This window comes from Aythya marila (genome assembly GCF_965140915.1).
Source record: "Aythya marila genome assembly, chromosome: 5".
NCBI classification, from domain to species: Eukaryota; Metazoa; Chordata; class Aves; order Anseriformes; family Anatidae; genus Aythya; species Aythya marila.
In genome coordinates, this window is record NC_139046.1 from 61,984,146 (window position 1) to 62,010,968 (window position 26,823).

Sequence of the window (26,823 nt, forward strand, 5' to 3'; positions counted from 1 at the left end):
TTATTTTTATAACATTTTGAAGTATTATATGGCATTTTATTTCTTGATAACCTTTCAATGTCTAACCCCATTTAATTTACATACATAGTTACAAGCTCATTAACAGCTCATTAGAAACACCAGGAAAAACATGCAACAATAACAAATCCAGCGCAGCAGAGGGGACCAAAAATCTATTTGGGAAATTATACAGAAATTTCTGCTTCCAAATGACAAATCTATGGTGTTTTGCCAGCACTAGGCCTGCAGGGCTCACAATTATTACATGAAAATAGTAAAAATAACTCAATTTCTATTGCTGACTCTTCTCTATTTATTTAGACAATACTAGAGGGCAATACACTGAGAGATGAACACATGACACAAGGCAGGGAAGGCAACAGAAAGTAAATATCACCACAGGTAGAGTGCTGCATTAAACATGTTGCAACCTGGTAGTGCACTGAGGAGGATCTCCAGTTCACCACAAGTAAGCTTTTCTGAAATGTTATTCATTTTTAATTTTTAAATCATCTGCTTGGTTTATCACTAAAAGCAAACGTGCATAACCTCTGCTCACAGGCGTCACGAGAATGGACATGCCATGTCAGAACACAGCCTACATCACCCAGCAAGCTTCATCAGTGGAGAGGGGTGCACTTAAGAGAGAGCAGCGTTGAGAGACATCTTGCTTTGGGTGCTCCTGGTAGCAAACACCAAGAGGCTTTCCATGTTGGATTGCAGAGTATCCAGAGTGTCATGTTGAGTAATGACGGACCTTTCTTTCATGAAACTCTCTAGTCCTTGGCACAGAGTCTCCACTTATATAATGAAAATAAGGGTGCTGCTTTCATAAAGCACCATTAGACTTCAGAGGAATCCTAAAGATGAGTATTCCCAGGAAACAGTGCACACTGGAAGTGGAATATGGCAGCACAAATCTCATCAATAATCTCAGATAACACAGCAGACTAGTGACACCCATAGAGTGGATTGAAGGGAAACTGAAGGTACATAGGTCACAGAGCCCACACGAGAAATTTCCACGTTAGAAAATGAAGCATACATTTCCAACAGAGATGTCTACTTCCAAATGCTAGACCCCCTCAGGTTCTCTGAACCCTCTCAATTCACCTCCTAAAGTATTCTGTTAAGAACAGCATACATGTTAAATCTTTCATGGCGACCCTCCCTCTCCAGCGATTCTTCCTGAAAGAGATTTGTTCCTTGCTCCTTCCTCAATCTTAGCATAATCCTTCAGCTTGCCCTCCTGTACCATATCATGGCTTTCCTTTCTGTTCTATTCATATACCAATACATTCCATAGCTTTTTTCCTGCTGCCCAGCCCTCCCTTCTCCCACTGTACCCCTTTTCTCTTGGAAGAGAAAATAGTTTTTACTCATCTATTTTATCATTCCCAAATCTTTCCTTCTACACTATTTCTGATATAAACAATCATTTCTTCAAATTGAGATTGTCCACAATGCTATTGATAGAATCACAGAATGGCTCAGGTTGGAAGGGACCTTAAAGATTACCCAGTTCCAACCCCCCTGCCACAGGCAGGGATACCACCCACCAGATCAGGTTCCCACCAGGCCTCATCCAAGCTGGTCTTGAATACCTCCACAACCTCTCTGGGCAACGTGTTCCGGTGCCTCACCAGTGCGTGAAGAATTTCTTCCTAATGTCTAATCTAAATCTCCCCTCTTTTAGTTTAAAAGCATTCCCCCTTGTCCTCTCATTACCTGATTGAACAAAGAGTCACTCTCCATCCTTTTTATGTCCCCTTTAAGTACCAAAAAGTTGCAATGAGGTCACCCCAGAGCCTTATCTTCTATAGGCTGAACAAGCCCCAGCTCTCTCAGCCTTTCTACATGGGGGAGGTGCTCCATCTCCTTGTTCATCTTCGTGGCCCTCCTCTGGACCCGTTCTAACAGATCAACATCTTTCTTGTGCTGGGGCCTCCAGACCTGGATGCAGCACTCCAAGTGGGGCCTCACAAGTGCAGAGTACAGGGGCACAATCACCTCCCTTCCCTGCTGGCCACTCCTCTGTTGAGGCAGCCCAGGACACAGTTGGCCTTCTGGGCTGCAAGCCCTCACTGCTGGCTCATGTCAAGCTTTTCATCCAGCAGAACCCCCAAGTCCTTCTCTGCAGGGCTGCTCTCAGTGAGTTCTTCTCGCAGTCTGTCCTCATGCCTGTGATTGTCCCTACCCAGGTGCATCTTGCACTTGGACTTGTTGAACCTCACTAGGTTCGTGTGGGCCCAATTCTCAAGCTTGTTCCTTTGGATGGCATCCCTTCCTTCTGTTGCATCAACCTCACCACTCAGCTTGGTGTCATCTGCAAAACTGTTGCAGGTGCACTCTATCCCACTGTCTACATCATTGACAAACAGTACTGGTCCCAGGATAGACCCCTGAGGGACACCACTCATCACCAGCCTCCACTTGGGCATAGCACCACTGACCACTACCCTCTGGGTGCAGCCTTCAATCCAATTCCTTATCCACTGAATGGTCCACCCACCAAATCCATCTCTCCCCAATTTGGAGACCAGGACATCAGGTGGGACCGTGTCAAAGGCCTTACACAAGTCCAGGCAGATGACATTGGTTGGTCTTCCCTCGTCAGCTGATGTAGTCACTATATGACACCTCACGACAAGGTGTCCCCTTATGATAAGGTACTCTAAGACAGACTCTCACACGTCCCTTTTTCCTCCTTGGTATTATTTCCCCATTTCCCCATGATCCTGTTTAAAGTTTAAATAACTTCTAGCCATCACCATCTTCTGTGGCAGGCAACCAAAGTGCCTTCTTAAAACTTTGCCAGATAAAAGCACCTCGCGGTCCTTTCCCTGCCTTCACAGTGCCCTGTACCCTTTCTACTCTACAAGTTAGGCTTCTTCCTCTGTTCTCAATCGTATCTCTCACATTACCCGAAACTATTTCTAAAAATAGTTTCAGGTAGGAGTCTCCCCTCCTCAGGGCGGCCCCGTCAGCCCCTCGCTCCTCTCGGCGGCTGGGAGGCCCGGGGAGCTGCTGCCACCTGCTGCCGGCAGCCTCCCTCCGGCCAACGCTACCTGAGGACGACGAGTGTAGAAGGGGCACTGAGCCTGCAGGAAGGTTGTTTTGCAGATGGATACCATTAGCTGAAAAGTACTGAACGTGAGATTCTGAGGGAAATGCAGTTAGGCCTACCCTGCCTGTAGCCAGGGGGCTTACTCCCTTGTGCTGTGTCGATGAGCATCCCTGGCCAGTACGACCATGTTTATTAACGTGCAGCAGTTTGCTCACTCAGGGCTTCTAATTCCAAGTTAGTCTAAAACTCTAAGCCTACACTTAACATGATTGCAGTTCCAAGCTTAAATTTGCAATAAAACTTCTCAGGAGAGCAGGAAGGCTTTTTAATTTTAAGGTCACTTGCTTTTAAGCAACAGAGAATGAATTAAACTAGAAGATAACCACCTCTCTGTGAATTCTCCCACTACCTTAACAATTAAGGTATTTCTTACAAACCTGTGTAATTAAGAGGCATCTTAACCAAGCTGTAAACACTGAAAAGTTTTAATAGAAGCTATGAGCCACTATTTAACCAGCTACCACTCTATGCTCATTGCTTACCCATTCTAAATCCTCCTCTTCTACACATTAAGATGCATCTCATCCTAAAAAGCTAATAATACTACTAGTAGCTAAGTGTTGCTTTCTCATCAGCTTCTAGTGGATCATACCCAAGGCCTTAATGACATCTCTACACCTCTTCTGCCTTAGTCCGTCAAATGCTAAAATATTAAAAACTCGTCTTACAAACAAACACAACTTTTCTGCTTCAGTTTTACACTGATGGTGTTTCTTCTTTATATCAGCAGGAAAAAAAAAAAAAAAAAAAAAAAAAAAAAAAAAAAAAAAAAAGATTGGCTCCCATGGCCAATTAATGAAAGAACAATTTTAAGTTCTTTTCTAGCAAATGTATAAGTCCATGCTGTAGCAGAAGATGACAATGTGTTGTGATAAAAGGGAAGCAAATGAATTAACTGGGAAATTAAGCACATGCTATAATGTAAGAGAGCAGGCTAATGACTATGGTGATCTTGCAGTTCCACACTAAAATAATCATGAGTGTGGAGAAGTCTCCAAATTACCTCTGCATGTAACAATTCACCGCAGTACACTCCCACGCAGGACTTTCCAAGCATCCATGATCAAAACACACAATTCTGTGGGTCGGTGCAACTCTTGGTATGGAAGTTTCCTCCATGGTTTTGCATAGCTAACCTCATCTATACACTTAAATATAGCTGGTATTCTTGAATCCACTACAATCCACATTGTTTTACCCAAGACAATAAAGGCTTAAATCATTTATTCTATCAACTCATATATTTTTTTCAACTTCAACAATTGCTACCATTTGAGCATTTATTGTGAGTTTAAGTGAAACACCCTCTTAGCTACCAAGCAAGACACTTCTAACACCTTGAAACAACATCCGCAAGAAACCTAAACTGGCCATGTCTGTTTCCTTGGGTCAGAATGGCCCCAGATCATTATTACAGTGTGGAGCTCTTGTAGATTTGCATCAACTTAAAATCACAGTTGAACTCAGAATAGAAAGGAAGAAAAGTTAGTGACAGCAAGTTACCTCCAAAATTATACTGCACCCACCAAACAGGGTGTGTCTGTTCTCTGGGTAAATTTAGGATCATTTCTGCTATATGCTACCATAAAGTATAAGGTGAGGAAAAAGAGAAAAAAAAAAAAAAAAAAAAAAAAAAAAAAAAAGCAAGTGTGATTTCAGACATAGTACTGAGGGGAATCCTTTGAACTGGCTTGGCACAGATTCACGCTGACTACTTGCCCAACTGAGTCACACTGGAGGACTCTGTTCCCATTACAAAATATACACAGTGACCATTGCTCACTGCTATCCAGCAAAATGCAGCTAGAAATGTGCCACAGCACAGGAGAAAATACAGAGCAGAAGAGGCTAGAGTCCTGAGGAATAGAGAGATTTAGCACAATAGAGATAAGAAAGGACTAAACCAGTCGCACAGGCATAAGAGATCTTCATAGTTTTCATCTTCTATAGAAAAGCATTTGAAAATAGGAAGTATGCAGATGTCAGTGCTTGGAAAACAAGTCTCCCTTTTAAGATCATTGATCTGAAGTGCATACAAAAATAAGATAAATAACGGGGATCAGATAGGTACTGAATTCAGTCCTTGTTCCCTGTTGCATATTTGTTAGGAGATTTCTTTTTATTACTTTTTAATTCATTATTGTAAGTGTAATCTCAGTCAAGTCAAATCACTTCATTAATTAAAAGGGATTGAAAAGGTCCTTAGCTACCGGATTCCACGAAGGCCCAGAAGCTCAGGCCTGTTTAGAGGAGGTCGTATTTCATTTGCTGCCGATGTCAAACCAGTACCCGTCAGGCCTTTGCCAGGCCCCAGAGACGAGCCAATCAATGTCTGCTCACTAAAGCCCCTCGCATGAATCCATTTAAGCAATGTGGATGCTTCCTGTCGAAAAAAGAAATGGTCTCTTGGTATCTCTGATAGAAATTAGCCATGAATTAAAAGAGAAGCACAGTTGTTTTGGAAGGAAGCCAGAACCAGAATTAATAGGCCATCTGAGCCTCTTGAGTGTTGAATCCCATTTGTTAGCAATTCTTTATGAAAGGCTTCCCCTCCCTCCACCAGTTCTGACCAAGCCCTGTACATTGTCTCCTGAAACTGAAATCATTCAGTTAAATCTTAACCAGCTGGAAAAATATTAAACATACTGACTTTACTTGGCATAATTTTAGAAACTTGCTTGATATTTGTACTACAGTAACCCATTTGCCCTTCATTTCCTTTCAGATATACATTTCCTCATGACTCACCACCTCCCCATACTTAGATGCAGCAGGATCACTGACACACTCACTAGACATGAGTTTGGCTCAATATAATTTCAGTAATTTTGGCAGAATCTTGTAAAGGCTTCCACTATATATTTAATGACTGTTATCCTGTGTGGATTGAACAGTCTATCTTGTTGCCAATCCTCCTAGCCTCAAAAGCTTTTCATATAAATTTAGTGGCACTGAAATTAAAGAACTTTTAGAGATCTTACCTTAAAATGCTCTAGTTTATGTCAGTTTTACAATGGACAATTTAGTTCAAGTCTAGGTTTCCAAAATTAGTCAAATTTTGTCCAACTTTTGGTGTCTAAACATAGCAGCTAGGTTTATTTTTCCACATCATGGCTTCAGGCTCTGTTGCCTAAATATCTAATTACCAAAAAGTTAAGGTTCTCTAGAGAAACAGGTGTTCCGTTCTCAGAAAAACTGGTGTGGACTTCTTGTGCAGGATGTCTCAAAAATCCTGCTCCTAATAGTTGTGCTTCTTAGTCCTTTAAACAAAATGTATGATTTGGTAGCTCCAGTGATGGGCCTCGCTATCCAGAAAATAAATAAATAAATAAATCTATGTTCTCTTTGGCCTCTTTGTTTCTCTCAATTTTGCTATATTCACACAAGCTATGATATTTCTCTTTCAGACTGTAATGTTTACCATGGTCTGCCTTTATTCTATTTATGTAATCCCTTGAACAGTAAAACATTAATCCAGGTTGATGGTTTGTATGCTTGGACTATGAATATCAATCATTATTATTTCTAATACTTATAAGCATAGAATCAGGAATGCGATTAGTTTTAGAATCATCAGCTAGCTCAAACAGTCTCACTTGGAGGTACTGAATACTTGCAGCATTAAGTGTTTTTTTAATCACTTTTTCAGAACATGTTGATTTTGGTTAAACATGACCTTTACTGGCTTCACTCCTGCAGACAAGTAGGCAGGCCAACAGCTTATTCTGTCTTGCAAATTCATACACCCCATGAACTTGCAGGACAGAAGACGTTATTTGTGTAATTTATTTTTTAATGTGACTGGGAAGAATTTTCTGGTTTCTTTGAACAGAAGCAGTCGAGTGATTATTTGGCTACCTCATGACTTCTCATTTGTTCTCATTTTCAAAGGCTTTTTTTTTTAATTGAATATATTTTGAAGAACAAATAGCAGAATTCTAACAAATGTCTCTGCCAGTCTTAATTCTATATAATTGCAGTATCATTTCATCATTTAGTAAGTCTTGGCAAAAGTACTCCACACATTAGAGCACACAGAAGAATCTTGTAAACAACTAGCCTGCCAGGCATCAAATCTAATTCATTTTCACTTGATTTGCATTGTCTGATTTCATTAACAACCAGAAGATACCCAGTCCACCATATAAATGCTCTTCTTCCTTTCTCTCTGAAGGAGGCCTCGTTATTTCTATGACCTGTTCATGTTTGTCACAAAAAAATAAAAAAATAAAAAAAATAATAAAGTAAAAAAGCACATGACAATTTACTGCACATTTATGAAGAAAAAATAATCTCCCACTATTTTTTTTTTCAAGCTAAGCTATTTCAAATCATTTTAACTCTGACTGTAGGACATGTCTATGGACACAGTCCCATCGAAAAGGTCAAGAATAAGTCATCTTTTCAAAGCATCTTTTCCTAGTGTAAATGGAGCATCATGAAGACAACGGTTCCTCACACTGACAAGGATCAGGCTTCCTACTAGAGAGGTGGTGGTGTAGTGGGTTTACGTGGCAAGGTTTTGGTAGCAGGGGGCTATAGGGGTGGTTTCTGTGAGAGAGATCTAGAAGCTGCCCCATGTTTGGGAAGGGCCCCATTGTTTTCCAGATCTGAGCCAATAAGCGATGTTGTTTTGCGCCTCTGTGAGAGCATATTTAAGACAGGGAAAAAACGCTGCGCCAGACAGCAGCCGGGAGAGTCAAGGGAGTGAGAAACAGCCTGCATGTGCCAAGGTCAGTGTAGAAGGAGGGGGAGAGGTGCTCCAGGCGCCGGAGCAGAAGTCCCCTGCGGCCTCTGGTGAGGACCATGGTGAAGCAGGATGTCCCCCTGCAGCCCATGGAGTACCACGGTGGAGCAGGGTTCCATGCTGCAGCCTGTGGAGGAGACCACGGTGGAGCAGGTGGCCCTGCACCGACGGAGGCTGCCGCCTGTGGAAGACCCCTGCCGGAGCAGATTCTGGGCCAGACCTGTAGCCCGTGGAGAGGAGCCCACGCAGGAGCAGGTGACCCGGCAGGAGCTGCTGCCCGTAGGGGAGCCAGGTTGGAGCAGTTTTCTCCTGAGGGATGGACCCCGTGGTATGGACCCATATCTGGAGCAGTTCTGGAAGAGCTGCTGCCTGTGGGAAGCTCACGCCGGATCAGTTCATCAAGGACTGCATCCCGTGGGTGGGACCCCACAGCACAGGGGACGAGAGTGACCGAGAAGGAGCGGCAGAGAAGAAGTGCTGTAGACTGACCATAACCCCCATTCCCCGTTCCCCTGCGCCGCTCGGGGGGAGGAGGTGGAAGAGGGTGGATGGGGGGGAAGGTGCTTTTGTTTTTTTTTTTCCTTTGTTTTCTCACTTCTCTCACTTGTTAGTTGTAGGCAATAAATCTTACTATCTCCTTATGCCGAGTCTGTTTTGCCCGTTACAATAATTATTGCGTGATTTTCTCGTCCTTATCTCAATCCTTGAGCCCTTTTCACATATTTTCTCCCCATTCCTCTTTGAGGAGGGGGAGTGAGAGAGCGGCTGTGGTGGAGCTCGGCTGCCCACTCGAGCGGAACCACGACAGGTGGATGCCCTGTGCCTGTCTGTGTTTAAGAGGCATTTGAATAACACTCTTAATGATGTGTTGTAACTTTGGGTCAGACATGAAGTAGTCTGTAAGTTGGACTCAATGACCTTTGTAGACCCCTTCCAACTGGAACTACTTTGCTCTATTCTTTACACGGCCAAAGTGGCAAACAAGAACATTTAGAAAGTCCTGAAGTTTGCACTAACTTCATTTCTTGCACACGACAAAAATAAACAAACCCCAGCCTTCTCCAATGCCTCTTCAAGGTCACTGAAGTCTCTTCAAAGATGCACTGACTGCTCTTACTTTGGGGAGAGGACTGGGCCAGACCTTTTAAGCATCGGGTTGACACAGTTTAGGTAATGAACCTAATGAATGGTCAATGCCTATTGTCACCCTCACCCAGAGGAGGAAGAAAGGCAAAGTGCACTCTGTACAGCCACGCCAGTATGCCCAGACAGTCACAAGGAGTTCTTAAAACAGGTAAATGGAGGAAGCGGCTCACACTTGGATTAAAGTGGTTTAATCAGTTATTTCCCAGAGCTCACCTAGAGGTGAATTAAGGAACCTACAGCAAAACAAAGTGAAACACAAAGATTTCATGACCACTTTTCCAACATAAGACTAAGGAACAAAAAAGAAGAAATAAAGATTTGGCTGGTTACAAGTTACACGTAGCCTAGAATTCAGACCAGCTTTTAGGAATTCCATATCCCAGCTCTCCTGCATCCTGGTTTGTCTCCATCACATGCTTGGTGGAACTTATCCACACAGCTCAGTGAAACAATGGTACACACAGTACACACATCCACAATCTCTATAAAACACCTTGTTCTGGCCAACTGCTTTGGTTTGCTTCTGTGAACCCTGAGCCATGTCACAGGAAACCACCCGTTCTGCCTGCTTGGTGTGCAGTCACAGTCCTAGCACCATGTTCCAGCCTGACAGCTCTCCATAGCCTGCAAAATCTGGAAAAGTTGTGCTAGCCCAGTACAGTTGGTCAGCTTTTGCTGTTCATTTATCTTACAGTCTCAAGCTAATTCTTTTCAAAGAGCTATTTTTGGATTTGCTGTTCTTTCCTTCCTCTCAAGAGAATTCAAAGGAATTAATGGATTTGAAAAGGTGTTGATGCTATTAATATGGCTATTATTTCCAGTGTGGCACTGACAATAGCATAGATCATTGTTGCAGAAAAGTATGAACCACGCAACATTGTTTTAAAGACATCAAGAATACCAAAGTGGCTTAGAAGTCACACCAAGCCCTGCCTTTCAGGAGTGTTTACAGAATACACGTGTAGCTAAGAAACATAGAATACTTACTACATTTCTATATTAAAAGTAAAGCGGGATGCATGCCAGAAATAAATGTCACTTGTAAATGGACACAAGTGTTATGCAAAGTAAAAATATTTTGTGACGCAAGTCAGCAGAAACAACAGCCTGCCTTTAGTTGGATATAATCCTCTGGAAGGCAAGTAGCATGCAAGATGCATGTAGCAAGTTACTGGGATGGGGTCTTTGAAGTATTTTGATTTTAAGCCACTATTATTTCAGCCAAATACAGAGCAAATCAGAAAGCACAGAAGCTAAGCCAGTAAACGAACTGAAGAACACTCCCGAAGTCTACAGGGACTCCTCAGATTTCAGTTTTGTATCTTTTACAGGTACAAAGAGCAGAAATATTTTCTCATCTTTTTCAGAAGTAGAATTCAGGAAGATACAGAGCAGTCTCAACTTCCTTAGCCAAATCAAAGGCATCCCCAGAAAAGGCTTTTTGGCTTTTTGTACTTTCAGCAAAAGCTGAAACATTAGAGCCTTCAGTTGGATCCTATCTTTCCTGGCAATTTATGCTATGCTGAGGACAAAGCAGAAGAGTCTCTCAAGCAACTGAATATTTGCATACGTACTTTAGAGTTGGTAAACAGTGCTATTTGTCAGATCCATCTTACACCGTAAGTGCACAGGACTTTAGAACTTTTATTGCCATCAGGCTAGGCTACAGCATAAGAGCAAACATCGTAGATACAGCTGTATACTAGTTCAGTGAAGGACCTTTATAACACACTGGGAAGTCATAACATTAATTTATTCTATTTGCAATAAGCAGCACAACACTTCCCCTATCTCCAGGCAAGCAGTTCTGGAAGCAGGGGGTCAAATAAAATTTCCAAACACTTTTATCCTGCACATCTAGCAGATCACATGCCAAATACATTTCTCCTGTGATTTATAAGTACTCTTGTCTTTAAGGACTCTTCAGCATGTGATGAGCATTGCACAGCAGCCTGCATGCTTGTTAGGGCACCAGCAATGTCTGTTTTCATGAAATTTGTATTAACTTAATGTTTTGAGACCACTGTGCTTCTACAACTTAACAACTTAATTCAAAAGTTGTTGGTTGGAGATGAGGAACGAGAAGACTGATGCATAGAAAAGCCCATATCCACAAGGAAAAAAGTTCCCAGGGATTTCTTCTCTAGAAAGCGAGTGTGACTGCCATCCTTGTCCTGCTAACTACTTTCTGAACACTTCTCAGTTTTATATCTTTAAAAGGTGCAGCACATACTCTGGCATCTTTCTGCGGCTTGGGGTTTAACACATTGACTTCAGCAGTCTGTCAGCCCCATCCAAACACTGAGAATTTCATCAGCTGCAAACAAGAAATGAAATCTTCAGAGGGAGAGTCACTATCTGCAATTCCAAGCAGCACGGTGGAAGCAATGTCAGATAAAGGCATACCCAGGCAGGACTCTTCTCATTTCTTTTGGATGTCTCATTTTCTCTGTGTTACTGCACTTCATGATGTCATATGCTAAGAAAACCTGCCTGTGGTATGACTGTCATGTAAGAAAGTCTCATACCACGTGGCATTTATAGCCACTATAAGGTCCTCTTACACTTCCAGGGCAGTTGAACGGGCATATGTAATATATAAGAAGTGTAAGCCCTTCATTAATATGGCAGTCCATTACAGTTGAAGCCTAAGATTCTTGATTTGCTTTGGGCACTTTTACCATTGCAGCCAGGCTGAGGTCCCAGTTCAGCAAGGCACCAGGCACGTATGAAAACTCTTTTCCACCCCTTTTCAGCAAAGCACTTACACTAGCTCTTTCCATCCCTTCAGAGTGCCAAAACTGCAAATGCTTCCTGTTCAGGTGCCAAAAACACTAACTTCCCCACATCATCACCTAAGATGCTGTTCAGGTTCATTGGGAAACCAAAATAGTTCCAGTGAACAGCTAAAAAGCAATTTTTCTTCTCATTAGATTCCTTCCCCCCCTCCTTCTCCTTATGTTTCTTTGTTTCTTTCTCCTTCATGCTATAGCAAACTTTGGCAGCAGTGCAGAATGCTGATGAGACACACACTCACTGGGTGAAATCCCAACAGCATTTTTGGCCAATACCTGGCACGAACTGCCTCCTCTCTGAGGGCTAATGGGGTTTGCTTATCAGGCTGTCTTGAAAAACTTTAGTGCTTCATTATGACTGAAAGGTTCGCGAGTTTTACAAAACTAACACCGCATTAACAAAGTCCAGCACCTCCTTCAGCTTTCCTAGCATCACTTCTTAAAACAAGATTAACACTAGATATATGAGGTCCCTCTTCATTTACTTTGTCATTGTTTTCTTTTTAAAATTTGCTGCTCATGAGTAGTTACCACAAAAAGCAATTATACAGTCTTCGTGGCACTGTATTACCAATGGCTGTCAGTCCTGACTTGTCACAGTCCTTGGAGTGCCCTGAATAAGGCCTGTCGCTCATGGTCTCCTGTCCACAGGGAAAAAATAGCCATCAGCACCAAAACTGAGGACTTGAAAAGCATTTGGAAGAAGCTATTTATCTGATCTTTAATTGTGAAGGACTAATTCCAAAACATCTGAGGCTTCCTTAGGTCCGAAAATTTACAGATCAGTATTCCAAGCCCACTACGCAATTTCTAGGTAAGACTCAAGGTAAAAGCCCCTTCTGCGATGCACCTGAATGAATGGTTCAGAAAGCATTTGACTTCAATTTTAGTAGATTGCATTTTTATGCTGCCCAGTGTCCAATTCTTATTTGAAAGAGGAAAAATTCAGAACCATTATCAAATAGGGTTTTCTAGAGGTACCATTGACTACGTGAAGTTGAAGGTTGGAATGTGGGAAAACAGGCAGCTTCTATCTAATCTTTTCTGATCTCTTACCTACCCCTTTTAAATACAATTTCAGAAAGAAAAATAACTGAGAAAAAATTTGAAGGTGATTTCCAGAAATAAACATAAAGTGAGATTCCATTTGCGCATCTAAAAAAAGGTTTCTAACCCATTCTCCTTGATACCCCATTCATTTGTTTGGTATCTGCAGCAAGTCCCAGTCTACTCCTGCCATGGGAAGGGTTCTTGTGGCTGTGAGCTTGGATCACATTGTTTTCACTATTTTCCTCCATTAAACTAATGAAACACAGTGGTTTAACGTAGGGAACTACGAACAGCAGAACGTGCTACATCCTCCAGTCACCTCATTTTATGAAGTTTAGTCAGGAACTGTATCAGAGACATTTTTAATTAAAAAGGTCACAAAAGGATCTTCTTTTTTACCTTGAAAAAGATGCGTTCGCAACTTTAACTGAACTGAAAGGTTTGAATTTCATTAGGGCTTTAAAGTTGTTGGTTTTTTTTCCTCCAAACATAACTAGCAGCCTTTGTTCTACACATCGATACAGCTATTTGCATAAAGTATTGATTAGAAGTCATTATAATCACAAAATGTTAATTACACCAATTAATTTCCAATCTGTTTGTACCTTAAGCTTGTTTGCCTTCAGCACAGAAGGTTAAAGCAAGAGTGAACCAGTCTTGGCTTTCTCTCTGGGGACAACTTCTCATACATTGAGGACTTTCATCCTATTAATAGCAAATTCTCTGCATGACCAAGCTTATTCCTCACTTTGTTCCATATCTCCCCCTACTATTTTCCTGTATCACACATGGATAGCAAACCCTTAGCCTCCTCACCACCAAGCAGGTACCATACAGTCATAATTAGTTTGGGGTTTTGTAGATAATGGAGAACAAGAAAACGTTCTAAGGTGGCCCAGCTATCAGGTGTAGGAAGTGTTTCTGTGGGACAGGTACTAACTCAGAGTGCTGAGCATCTCTGAAATCAGATGCTGCGGTGTTACTGATCTGATCATGCTCCACTCTTCCCCTTCTACAGAAAATTTAATTTAATCATTTTGTAGACACATCACAGGTTCTGCTCCCAATGATGGCACTGTCATATTCACTCCAAATACTTCAAACCAATCCCATCACATAATTTAAAAATTTTATAAGGGTGTTAGCAGCCCTCTTCCTCTTACTTCCATCAAAAAGCAAAATGCTTGTCATGTGGGCACAGATGCAAGTCCACTTTGCCATTCCTTTTCTTGAACCATCAGTTAAAAGTGATTATCTTATTAATAAACATTTATTGCATCAAAATATCTGGTCTGTCATATTTAAGGAAATATTATAAAGCTCTGCTTAAAAGGATGTTACTGACTCAAATGAAAACAGTAAGCTGATGAAAACTTGTATTTAATCCTGATTCCTGCAGTGCCTGGTTTGGAATGGTAATATCTCCAGATGTTTAAAGATTTTGCCACTACCTGAAGAAGACAGTCACTTCAACGTTATGCAGATGCAGCCTACGAACCCTGTCAAACATATGGGGAGATCAGCTCACGAAGGACAACATTGCTGTATAAGGATTGCAGAATTCAGTATACAAAATCTTTCTGTTTCACTGAACACACTTTGCCTCCACCAAAAACAGAGACAGTTTTTATCAACTGCATGTAGCTTACCACTGTTTTAGCAAGATTCATTAGTAGTCCCTCAATCCTATTTTACATTTACCTCAGACATCAGATGTCTGCACAGGTAAGTCTCCTCTATTATTCGGTATGAGAAGCTGCAAAGTTCAAGGGAAACTGCTAAAATGAAACAACCACTGAAGATATTTTAAGATACTGAGATAGACAGAGAGCTTACCTAAACTCAGACTCTGACTTCCTAGATATTTGTCAAATATGGAAAATACTTACTTGAGACATAGTCCTGGATCTTAATATACCCTTCTGAGATTATCAGAGCACTGTAATATTAGCTTTTCTGAGGAATAGCTTGGACTTCGTACTTGCATAACTCAACAAAGTCATAGATCAAATACCTGCCGAAGTCATTACATAAACACACATGTAAGAGTGCATGCAACAAAATAGAGAGTGAAAGAGGAAAGACAACAGTAGAACTGTTACCCTCTAGATAACATAGTCAATGCAACCAGAAAAAAAAAATCTCTAGAGTTTTCAAGTTTTCAAACACCTGATTAGAGCTAATTGAGTGCACAAACCTTTGCATTTGTATCCATTCCCTTTCAGAACTCTAGGGTTCTGGCTGCAGGCCCAGTCAAAAGGGAAAAAGCGAGTGGATCCAACAGACACCCACAGCCGCTGGGGTTGTGTTAACTGCTCTCTACCTCCTCTCTTATTTCTTTGAAAAGGAATGGCAGCAGCCAGTGAGAACCGTGGAGCCACAGATCAGTGGCACTGAGGCACCAGAAGAGCAGTGAGAACTCAGGCTCAAAGTGCACACCTCTGGCCCTTCACTCATCCATAGGGGCTGAAGACTTACTTGGACAGGAATGAAACATATATACTGAAGGGTTTTGCCTTGTTACATTCCCTCGTTTCTGTGGGAAGAGATCATCTGCATAAGGAGCACCCAAACCACCAGACTATTAATGTCTTCTCAACACTTGAAATCATGACCATCCATCAGGGGATTATCATAGACAGGTTTACGAACGAGTCACACTACAGACCTAATATCATTTATGAGTTAGGGAAGACATATGGATATTTCATGCAGGTCAGACAAAAAGAGCATACGATTTCCTGTCATGATCATTTATGAGGTCCTGACCTTAATGTAACCACTCTTTACAGTGCCTGTGACTTGTTTTCTTTGGTAATTCTTGTGAATTAGCTTTTTTGCTTAGCTGTCTAAACTAATTTTTATCACATATAAAAGCCTTTTTCATGAAGTAACAGAACAGCTTTGCTTCCTACCTTTAAAAATTTCTTCTTTTTCCCTGTGTATTGATACAATTTCATAGTGAGGACAACTTTACATAAACTATTTTCCACTCCACTGAATATTATGTCGCTCTACATGAATATATTTCTTGGTTGATGCTAAGGCAAAATATTGCTGTAAATGCTGTATTTTCATAAATGCTATTCTTTGACTTTTTAATAGATTCATTCTATGCATAGTATCAATACCAAGTGTTACTGATGGACTTGTATTAAGCTGCCAGCATAATTTCCTCTGTTATCCCCAGAGCCTTCACCTGTGAGGCAAAGGGAAAAAGAGATCACTAGCTCTTCTGTATTTCAAGGCAGTGAATTGATCAAGATGGAGAGAGAAGCTCCAATGATTTGAAAAACTCCAGTCAGTAACACAGTGACAGAAAAAGGAAATTTGAAACTCAAAAGTAGAAAATTGGAAGCTGGGAGACCAAAAAAAAATCAAAAAGTCAAAAAAAAAAAAAAAAGCACTTGAAATAACAACAGGACAGAATGGCCAGATTCAGAGCTAACTATGGATATGGGTGTGTAAGTTAAATAGTGATAAGCTAATGCTAGGTCCAGCAAAAGTACAACTACAGGTTTCTGATAGCACATGGCCTATGAGAAATCCATATGATCGTAAAGCTAGCAATGCAAGGGATGAAAGACAGCATGACTTTCCCAAATTTAGACTCATCTTAAGTATTATTTGGCTCACTTTGAGACGTACATTTTGTTCTCTTTTACATTAGCTTAAATCTAAATTTTGAGTAATTGACTCCAGAGTTATATTCTTCTAAAGGAGACAAAAGATCAGTGCTGCCTAGACTTGTTTCTGGAAAAGGCCCAAGAACGCTAGCAATAGCTACATATTTTATTCTAGCTCTCCAGCATGTTGGGAGCCATTAACCAAAGTGCATTAAATCCAAATGCAGTGACTTTGATTCTTCATTAACATACCTAAACCCAATTCTTCCTTGGCCTTCTTAAATTTGTGATTACTGACATGTTCTTGTCTGAATACATCCATTTTGTCCTGACCATCTATATACCTTATGAGTATACCTTCTAGACCTTATGAGTCACCTCAGCCTTTTTAGGGTTTCTGAAACATCATACTAAATTCAATCCACTTTTATAAATATATCCATTATTACAGAAGACTGAACTTCTGAGATGCCAGTTTTGTCACTTTCCGGAAATAAAAAAAAAATAAAAAAAAATAAAAAAATCCATAAAACTGTATTTTTAAGCTATGCTATAATTGTTCTGAGCCACTGCCAAATACGAGATAGCAAAGTACACACATACTGCCTTTAATCACCTAGCCTGTAAGATTGTATAATAAATGCAAACGGAGAATAGGTTCAGAGACAGTTCTGTCCAACTTCCTATTTACCCCCCAAAATTGTCACCTTTTAAAGGCAGTGCCAAAACAGTCCTGCTGATACTATTTCATAGCAGTAGCAATGACCTTGGGAAGAGATGTTAGTGAATTCCTGTTCCACTTTGCTACTAATTTCATTCAGAATGAGAAGGGTGTAAAATACATCTCTTTGCAGGAGAGTTCTGCAACAAGACTTTGTATCCACAGAGACTGCAAAGGCAACAGATTCTTGCATATTTGAGTTACTGTTAAATTCAAGTCTTTCAAAATGCATAGTTGAAATAGGAAGGAATTCAGAACTACAGCTACTTTTAGCCCGTGTTGCTCAATGGCAATACAGGTCAACTGAAAACGTGGCCCTCTCTGGGGTTGGTAACCAGGTGTATATATAGAAGAGATGAAGTTGTCGCAAAGCAGCCAAATGCATTTGATCGCACCTATTCCTGAAACTGCAATCTCTTGTAGTTTATTTTGCAGTTGGTCACCACAGAAAACAGATGACCTTTCAAGAAGAGGTCTTTAGCCACTGTTATAAATGAAGTCTCAACTCAATCTGAATTTTGTAATATTTATAAAACAAATATTTCTAAAAGGTATAAAAGGCAAGTAAACAGTGCTGGGTGTGCGGGGAGTCTACGCTCCACCAACACACACACAAACATCAAAAATTCTAAACATATAGAACATGGCTTTGACATACTAAACCCAAGTATGCCTATACATATGTACAATCAGGAAAGAACAAACAATCCTTTAAGTTCCATGACTTACTAAACTTGAGTACGCCTATACATATTCACGATCAGAAAAGGTAACAAACAATCCTTTAAGTTCCATGACTTAACAGCCTCCATTTTCCATTCCTTTTCTTGATTACAAACAAGTCTCCATTTTCCATTCCTTTTGAACAATATGTCTCGCTTTAAGTTGTCAAGCAACTCGGTGGTCTTCGGGCCTTATGTATCCCGTTCTTCCCAAATCGAAGAAAAGCATATCCATCTCCTTTTCAAGGCCAATAGGCCTGGGTCAAAAGGCACGTCCAGGTCAGCAGGGGGGTAACAGCAAAAGCCTTCGATGGCTGTGGCAGCAGAGGGGCCCATGGCATAGCAGTAAAGGAGCCTGCAGCTCCCTCACTGTCTGGCAAACCACACATTTCTGACTGTGGTCCCAACACGGCTCTTTAAGGCTTCAGAGACTGCTCGCCAGGTGCCGAGCAATCTCACTGCAACCTTGTCATTTTTAGTTGCAGAGTCCCACACCTTGACCTCAGTTTGGTCCCATATTTCAGGATCATAAACTGTCCGATTGTTAAGAAGGAGAATAAGCTGTAAGGCTACCAGGACAGTCTTTGTTCCTTTCTGTACGAGCTTCTCTGAGCAGTTTGCCGAGTTTGGCCAGACCTATCTTCATGAGGCGATCAATGTGCCTGTTCCCGTCCTGGTCTCTGTTCTGCTAGCTTGTTCCTTTTCATTCCTTCTTTCTGCTTTTTTTTTTTTTTTTTTTTATCTTGAGGGCAGGCTCCCCTCTTATATCCTTCTCCCCACAGCAGTTCTTTTCAAAACAACTTTTCATTGGTCAAACAACTTTGAATATAACAACAACAGCAAACACCCAGAAACTTCCATGCCTTAATGGCTGGAGAACAAGAAACCCCAGACTGCATGGAGTCTCCTGAATCACCCTTCTTTGTTCCCTCTAAACTCTTTTATATTCCTGATGGCCTCATCGTTAAGAGTCTAATGTTATCTCAGCCATGGGGCTTTCCAACCCGCATGGCCACACTGCCAAATCTCCCCCTTCTTTATTAATATCAACCATTTTCTCAACATGAATTACCACTCCATATATAACACTGCCATTACACAAACTTGTTTTGTATACCCCATGTCTTGAAAGTTGTCTTAAAGATGGTGGTGTTATACAGCTTTGGAAGACCAAACAGGAAATCCTTATGGAGGGGATGCAGCTTAGAGGACTGCCCATTGAAGTTTAAGTCAATCTGCATAACATTACCTTTAACGTTGTGTTATTTCTTAAGCAATATTTGATTCTTTCATTTATGAAACAGATGGTAGCTCTGAGGTGTTTGCTGACAGGGTGTTCAGTTTGAAAGTTCCCTCATGGTAACCACTATGGCTGCTGAATTGGCCTGAAATGGAGGAGAAGGGGAGTCATTAGCAGTAACTGTGCATACCAATTAGGTAGTTCCTGGCATGGAGGCAATGTATCATCACCTTGACTTAGCGCACAGGAAATTTCAGCTTCTACAGTTTAAGGTCTCCATCATCTCACTTCATATCATCTAGTGCTGAAATCTTTATACCTAATTAATACCGGAGCTGCAGAGATTCTGAACAACCTGCTGCCCAGCGAACACATTTTTATGTCACTTTTAAAGCTATTAATCTAGGAACACTGTGTAGCTGTACAGGGTATGGGCTTCTCTGCTGTGGAGCACAAATTGTGACTAGGACTTCAGAGCCATTGCCAATAATCGGCTGAGCGTGAATACTAAACACAGTGATGCTGCCAAAGGGCTAATCTGATCCTCAAGTGCTTGAAGAAGGGGAATACCAAGATAAAATCAAGAATTTCCCTTAGCTTTGCATTAGGGTGATTAGTATTGGAATACAGAGTTTAATATGCACAGTCCAGAAAGGCTATTAATAAAATGGAGATGCATAAAATGTCAAGAATAATGAAAAAATGGAGGATATATATATATATATATATAAATCATCACTTGTGCAGCTGAATCTGAGGATTCGGGCAAGAGGACATTGAGATTGTTGTCTGTAGTGACATAACTGAGGAAGAAATTCTGGTAACAATTGTCTCAAAGACAAAAGTGTCTGGCAACAAAAAACAAACATAGGTAGAAAAATACAAGAAATGAATCCTATTTTAGAGTTACTTTTTTCCTTATTAACAATCAGATATTGAACCTGATCAGCACCTTTGGGGGTTTCTTCCTCACTAGCAATTTTTAAGCTTATTTTCTGTGGACTGTGAAAGGACTGTGAAAAATATAATCAAGTTCCAATGGAAATAAATTCAAGCTATCCTCTTCACACAATAATAGATTTGTATTTAGTGGTCCTCTTCTCTCTTCAAAACAAAAATATTCCATTCAGAAATAAAGCGTAACTCTAATACATCCATTTCTTCCTGCCATATCCAGGTGTTCCCTTTCAACAGATTTACACTACTTTTTCTGTACATATTTTTTAGCCTAAAACCTTTTGGGACACTGTTCTCACATCACCATTGAAGTCACCATTCCTTCCCAGTTATCCTGATGCTGGCGCGACATCTGTGAAGTGATTGATAATGAAACATTATCAAATGTGAAACACTGAGTGAATTCCAATAGTTGGAAGATTTAAGAGTTATTTGCTCAATCTATTGGCAAATTTCTATTTGACAGAATTTTGTCAAGTCAAATGAATACAAAATTATTTCAGAGGCTCTTTTCAGGACAGAACTGCACATCACAAAACCATGTTTTGTTCAGTATGTCTCCGTAATCTCACAGAAGAGCTTCTATTCCTCCAGCTAGAAATATAAGCAGTAAGTACTTCCTGTAAGAATATACATAAGCATACGTTATTCATAGTAAAACTATTCCTAGAAAATAGCTAGTTCTGGTTGCTTGTTGTATAATATAACTTTTGCAAAGGTGGTAATAATTTTCCTGTACAGTGGGGTTCTAGATGAGATGAGATTCTACCTTCACCTTGCATATAAACGTTTTTGGATCCTTCTTTTGTCCTGTTCACATAATGCCTGCTGGTATCCATTTGCCTTAGTTTTACTGCAGCCACATAGTGAGCTGATGTTTTCAATGTAGAAAAATCTTTTTTCTCCTTCACCTCACTATTTTATAGTTCTCCAACACTGGTACCTTCAGCAAAACGGAGATGCTTTATCCAAATAATTGATTGCACACACTTTAACTTGCTACTATATTACGATATACCACAAATGGAAAATTACTTCAGAAAAACAGAGAGCCAAGTTTTCAAACATTGGCTTTCATTTTCTTGCACATGCAATTATTTGCTGGCACAATCTACCACATACAGATGGCTAAATATATGATTTTATCTCACTATAATTTACAGAAGCACATTAGATGCAAGGCTGAAACTGTAGTTCTAAAGGCTTAACCTGAGCCTCAAAAACTGGTGCATTTAGTTTAGCATATTATGACTTAGCAGTAAGAGACAACACACAGAAGTTTGTCATCCTCAAGCTCACAAAAGGATGCATTATTGTTGTAATGTCAATCTTCATTGCAGAGAATCCTTTGTCATCTCAAGATCCTTTCATTTTCCCCTTTTTGATGCTCTTGACTATTAAAAAGCCTTATCAGCTGAGAGTCCTTAGTTAAGCAGAGGGAAAGATCAGGATAAAGTTCTCTTTCTCTCTTTTTCCATTCTGCATCCAAAATTACCATAAATGCTACTGGCACAAGGGTGGACTCTCGTCTCTACTGTCTGTCTCTGTTGCTGGAGATGGAATTGAAGCTGCTCTGCCTTTAGTATGGGCTGCATGAGGTGGAGGATGTGTGACCGGGGGACATTTAATTCACACAGTGCCACTGCTGAAGACTAAGACCAGTTCTCAGAGCAAAGGTTCCACAATGCAGCTGCTGCCCTTGGATACCTTTGTCCTGCGTCTCCACTTAATGCCTTAGCTGGCCCAAAGAGAACAGAGTTGTACAACATATCACTCTTCCCTCAACAGCTTGAACAGCAAGTTCAACAGGACAAGAGGACTGACGTCCTATGCTGCAGCACTAACCATTAATTTTAATAGAATAAAAATTCTAAGGACTAATTTTTGAGATCTGATATACAGCCCCCTTAAGTGAATGAAAATAAAGTCATCCAGTGTCCACAACAGCTCCTCAAGGGTTCAGTTGTTTGGTTGTTTTTTTTGTTTGGTTGTTTTTGCTCGTTTGTTTTGCTGAACATCAAGGAGCAATGGAGCCACATTTTCTAAAAGCCCATAACCAACAATAATCTCAGTAAATCAATCAAAAACTTTCTTACAAGCCCATGTTCATTACTTTGTCAAAGTAAGCACCTTAGGCTTCTCCTATGTAAAATCTACAGAGCTGCTTTGCCATAACTAACTGTTTTATATTTATTTGCTACATTTTTTGTGGCCATCTTTAGACTAGTGAGGTAAAAAATAAGACAGGATCAAAATTATTTCAAATTAACAAAATATCAAATCCTTTTGTGAGGAATATTTTGTAGACATTTATTAAATTTAGTGGTGAAATCCAGTTAGTCTAATTTAAGCAGAAGAGATGAGTTTTAAAGCCTGTCTTTTCTTCCCTTAGAACAATTTTATTTAGTAGGTAACAGCATAGAAAGGAATCTGAGAAGAGAGGATGCCCATGCAGTTAAATGGAATAGCATTACACCCTTGTGTTCAGCCTAAATTAGCTAAGAGCAAATATAGCACAAAAAAAAGATGTGTCTAGCTGAGTAGCCTGTCTTAGCTCTGATCAACGGTGGATGAAAAAAGGAGAATGTAAAATGAGGGAAAGAATATTTGTGAGGTACTTCAGTCTCGAGCCATTACATCTCCTTAAATTTTCTGAGCCAAAAATGGTTCTTTTTATTCTTTAGTTCTAGATGGATTTTTTGATTGATGGATCTGCTGAATCACTTGGAAACTTTGTAAACTTCACCATGAACAACACCCTGCAGCAGGGAGTAGGAGCTTGCCTACATGTTTAGGGAAAAAAAATAAATTAAAAAAAGTATATGATGCTCCTTAATTCTTGCACTGGAAGGAACAGATGGGGAAGGTGCATAAAGAAGAGTTTTAACATCCAGTCATTGTCATTAGGTTCTCTCACTCTCTCCCCATTTAATTAAGGCAAATAAAAGAGTCAAACAATAACAACTTGTAACTGAAGAAGAACAAAATACCCCCAACCTTCCATAGCCATACGTGAGACTCTGTATTTTGATGCAGCTGTATTTGGGGGAAAACAGTACTCTTAGGTTCCACAGTTAGATTCTTGGTGTTTCTGGACTGTAAAAATCAAGCTTAAATATTATGGGCACTTGCAAACAACTATCCTTGCCACATTTGCCCTAAGTGAGATTACCTATAGTACTTATCTGCTTTGTGAGGAAGCCTGCAATGTAAGTAATTGTAAAGTGAGTTGGAAATATGACCTCCATCAATCTACAGTACATGCAAATGCTTAATTTAATTTTCCATCAATTTCCAAATGAATGAGGCCCCTTTGTATTGAAAAATAAAAACAGCTTGGCCTTTGACTTTCTTTGAGATTACTCTTCCACATTAATGTCCTCAACAGTTGCGAGCTTTGGAAGAATTAGATGAAAAGCATTCAGGGAACACAGATGATATCCATTTGATCTTTACACATTTCCACCCACACTTACAGCTGACAACACAGAGAAGCATTTAAAATTACACATTCAAACATCAGCACAATATGCCTCAAGGAGAACAGAAGGCATTGGTGGTAAAACCTTATTGAGATGTATTGTCAAACAAAAAGAAGAACATACACAAAGATCAAAACCTCACTTCCAGGGTGTGCAGCCTTCATAATACATTGGTAGCTTTGTCTCTTCTGCAAAGAAGTTTTTCATGTTTAGCATTCCTGAAGAGACTCATTTAATTAAACTCATAGATTGAATGAGGCTGTTCACTACAATCTGAATTTCATTTTGTTTTGCATCCATTGTCAATGAGCATAAATTGTAGAGCTATTAAAGATAGTCAAAGTTTCACAGTGCTTAAGCAAAGCAAAACAGAGTTTAACTACACACATATTGACACTGCAATCGGCCAGGGCATATGATTGGAGCATAGTCATATATGCTAGTCTTAATCAAGCTAATTTAATCAACAGAAGGGAAGACGCATTAGATCAGGCTTAATGGAAGCTTAGGGTAAGCAGTAAGGCAGAGGGGTATTTGGTAAGCCTGTAGAGCTCACGTCACTGCTGTCCATACCTCTCACAAGTACTGGTTGTCAGAGAGATGGCTGCAATCCCTCAGTCCTTAGGGAGGACTTGAGCCATACACAGACTATGTAGACAGTTGGAGGTCAGGAAGGAAGAGGGCTAAGTGCTATCAGCTGGCAAGATGTGCTTGCTGATCAGGTTGGGAAGACCATGTTCAATGCTCAGCTGCCAACATATGCCTTACATCAGAGCAAACGAGATGATGCAAGAGTCAGGTGTTTGGCTCAGCCTTAGAGCCCTCACTCTGGGAATTTCCACCTGGCCAGGTGTCAGATTTAGTCCCTTTGTGTCCATCAGGTTGTGCGAAGCGTGTCATTACATTCAATATTTACTCCATGCAGACAAAGTGCACCGCATTTACCCAAGAGATACAGGAGAAAAAAAGCCCACATGTTAAGAGACTGATAAATGGAACGGATGCATCTTCGGCAGTGGCAGCATCTGGAACATTACTATTTTAATATTTACTTTGTCTAAAGTGTTTTATTTAAAAAGTGTAATTCTTTCTCACTTCTAGAAAAAAGCAACATGATGTAGCAAATCATTTTTACAGATCCATCACTAAGCATGTAGTTCAGAATAGTAAATGACATTCAGAAATGAGCCTGGCCCCAGTGGTGGTCAACAGCAGATGGGAGGGTAACAGATTCTACCTAAAATGTCACAACATGAAATGGAAAAGTGAATACATGTGAAAAACTAGAAGGTGTCAGTAAGAGCATCCAGAGCCTTCCATTGTTGCCATGCTGAGAAGAAGAAATGCTGCAGGCTGCAAAGCTCTTGAACTTTCAGTTCCAAAGTTAAACTCAAAGTTTAGAGAATCAAATAGAAATCTTTCCTCTCGTGGAAAATGAACCAAATTCCAGCATAAGGAAACAAACAAAACAAGTCGGCTCTCCCAAATCACAGAATCACAGAATTTTCTAGGTTGAAAGAGACCTCAAGGTCATCGAGTCCAACCTCCAACCTAACGCTAACAGCCCTCCACTAAACCATATCCCTAAGCTCTACATCTAAATGAAAGCACTTGGCTTGGCCTTGGGAATTTGGCAGCCAAAGCCTCTGCCCAGTCAATTTATTCAGCTCTGACTTTAGAGTTGTCTGTAGACTCTTGTTGTCTTCCACTGCCCGTGTTTCCTTTGCTTAGAAGTAAGTAGTAACACCATTAAAATAACTTACCATCGGGACAATACCAATGAACGACATCTTTCTAACCTTTCCAGAACATACTAGGGGGCAGTGTGTCAAATTTTGACCATAGAATAAAAATGGAAGAAATTCCACAAAGCCTTTCCATCCAAATTATTTCTCTAAGTGCATCAGTAGAGCTAGGAACGGCCTCAGATTTCATTGAGGAAATACAGCCAATCATTTTCCAGTGTTTTTAAAGAAAAGAAAAAAAAAAAGTTAAAAGTACTTTCATTTCTTCTTCTAGTGTAAGTCATTCAGTTTTAGTTGCCTGCCTAGCTCCGAGACATATAGCCTCATTCTGTACATCCTGAAGTTGTGTATAAGCCTGCATACAATTACCCATTTTTGTAGTCAGACTCACTTATTCCTTTACCGTTTCCCAGTGTTCTCAATAAAATTTCTCTTTCTGCTGGATGGCACAAGCCTACCCATCATCAACACAGGATAGCACAGTTTTCACCAGACAATAACATAGTTGTATGGTGAGACCTCTTATTTGATTCTGAAACAGCACCAGGATGAAAACAAATGCCTTTCTATTCAATTTCATGAATTTAGGCCCTTCAGATATAAAAGCTTAAAAAACCTTTTTAGAAATCCCTCTGCTGTTCTAGTCTCTAACTGTTCTTCATTCACTTTGGTGAGAAAGATACCTCAGTAAACCTCCCCTCCCTTGCTGGTCGCAAGCTGGCTGCATTGCAGTAGTCATGGCTAACCAGTTCTCACAGTGCCGATCTCCAGCTTCCAGCAAAAGGTTTTTAAATCTAGAAAGCACCATTACTGCTGACCAGACCTCCTCAGATGCCCACTAACTGCTTCCTTTTCCTTCTGCAAAGGAAGAGCACGTTTCAGAAAGAAAAAAAAAAAAGAAAAAAAAAGAAAAAAAAAAAAAAGGTACCCTGCGACTGAGAACACCTGACAGAAAGGAGTTGAGCGTTAGCAACAGCTGTCACTTCCACCAGCACAAGTTTTGGGGCAACTCAAAATCAGGACAGAAAGAAGCTTGTGTCTGAAGACCTGGAACAGCAAATAATGTCAAAGGACCTCTGACCTGTGCAATCATTGCAGCAGAACACTAATAAGAGTTTATCACGCTTTGAAGACTACTATGCAGGAATGAAAAAACAAAATATAGCAACAGCTACAAAAGCATTCAAGGGTTACAGAGACATCATTTCTCATACTAACAGTGTGTGTTAATAGCTGATATCAGGATGACGGGGAAGAAACCTGACAAGCTTTGCAACGTGAAGAGGACTGACCTCTAATTTTCACTAGAGAAGACTGCATCTTCTCATGTCAGACAATTTTGGATTTTTTTTTCTATATAAAAATCCAGCAAGAGACGTCTGCAAGGGTTTTCTCCATCATTTTGCTAAAAACAGCAACCACATCTTTTTCACTGCAAAACTCTTCATTTAGAAAGACAAAGTGG